The sequence below is a fragment of the Balaenoptera ricei genome, chromosome 10, assembly GCF_028023285.1.
Source record: "Balaenoptera ricei isolate mBalRic1 chromosome 10, mBalRic1.hap2, whole genome shotgun sequence".
Lineage (NCBI taxonomy): Eukaryota > Metazoa > Chordata > Mammalia > Artiodactyla > Balaenopteridae > Balaenoptera > Balaenoptera ricei.
In genome coordinates, this window is record NC_082648.1 from 61,469,307 (window position 1) to 61,471,038 (window position 1,732).

The 1,732-nt window shown below is 39.4% G+C and overlaps 1 non-coding gene across 1 annotated transcript; it reads left to right on the forward strand.

The window, feature by feature from the left end:
* Positions 1–292: 292 nt before the first annotated feature.
* Positions 293–434, forward strand: LOC132373862 (U4 spliceosomal RNA). Its single transcript, XR_009505519.1, has one exon. It is a non-coding gene; the product is annotated as a U4 spliceosomal RNA (small nuclear RNA).
* Positions 435–1,732: the final 1,298 nt, after the last annotated feature.

Here is a 1,732-nt window from a genome sequence, read left to right on the forward strand (position 1 = left end):
TGCTGCATAAAATTCTAAGATTGTAACATAGTGGGATTTGGAAGAGTTGCTTTTCCATCATCAGCATAGATTCCATCCCTGGATCCAAGGTGACTGTTCCAGTTGTTGATACTTCCTAGGTGAAAAGAACAAGTGAAAGGCAAGTAGCTTCCTTTTAAGAATGTGACCTGAAAGTTGCTCACATCCCATTGGCTAACACTTGGTCATATGGTTTGGGAAATGTTATATTTAGATGGGCATCCCAATGACAATTTGGAGCAGGAGGGATTTGGTTCTAAAATGAATAAGGGGAAGCTTTGCACAGTGGCAGTATTGTAGCCAATGAGGCTTATCCAAGGCACAACTATTGCTAATTATAATGAATAAGGGTAGTCCTATGCAGGAAAACCCATGTCTGCTTATATTTCATGTAGCACATCCTGTCCTACTGATGTATACTTATTATTAGGTTGTCCTTTTTCATTCTGTTTCATTATTTCTTTATTAGTTATAGGTTTTCTTTAAAGTTTCAATTTATTATTATGTATAACAATGTTAAGAGATAAACTTTATGAGTCATATTAAAAATTTTAAGAGTTTATTTGGGCAAAAATGAATTCCAATCAGATAGTATTGAAACTAGCAGATAGAAAGGAGCTCTGAGGACCTGTATAAAATGAAAAGCTTTTATATACAGAAGGGAGCAAGAACAAGGAAGTTATACTAGGCAAAGAAGTGCATTGATTATGACAAAGTTACTTTCTTTTAGGAGATGACAGGGGTCTGACAGGCAGATTACTTCACTAGTGCTGATCAGACAATTCCTGATTGACTGGTTTAAGATTCCATTTCTGGAAAAGCAGAAACTGTAATTAAGTGAAGTCTTGGTGGTGGTGTGAGGTTTAGCATAAGCAACTCCATTTGGGGTCTGTTGTCTTGTTTTTATTATTTATTTATTTATTTTTGGCTGTGTTGGGTCTTCGTTTCTGTGCGAGGGCTTTCTCTAGTTGCGGCAAGCGGGGGCCACTCTTCATCGCGGTGCGTGGGCCTCTCACTATCGTGGCCTCTCTTGTTGCGGAGCACAGGCTCCAGACGTGCAGGCTCAGTAGTTGTGGCTCACGGGCCCAGCTGCCCTGCGGCATGTGGGATCTTCCCAGACCAGGGCTAGAACCTGTGTCCCCTGCATTGGCAGGCAGATTCTCAACCACTGCGCCACCAGGGAAGCCCTGTTGTCTTGTTTTTAATAGCAGAAAGATTCCAAGACACTCGAGGATAATATTCTCTATGATAATTATTTGAATAGAAGTAGTATGAAGCAATACCACTTGTCAAAATAAGAGGGCCTTTAGGTTTATTCAAAATGATTATTTTCTATTTAGTATCCTAGATATGATATGTTAATTGTAAGAGATAATTTCTGCTGATCTGAAGTACTCCTTACCCCAAGTGTTATTTACATGAATTTCTAGTATGCATGAGAGAGTTTCTTTTTTTGTTGTTGAATTGGGTGTATGGTGCACAGTTCTTTGGGGGTTGATATTCTTAGGAAGATAAAAGAGAACTATGAGCGCAATAGAGATGAGAAAAAGTTCTCTCTCATCCCTTCACCATTGCCTACATTTGGTCAATAGACTGATCTTGAGCCATTTAAAAAGTGCTGCTCAAAGGAACAGCTGTAGAAGCTGTGTACGTATATGAATGTGTTTGATTCTGGGCATAAGCAGTGCTGCTTAGAGGCCCAGATAGTCAGTTG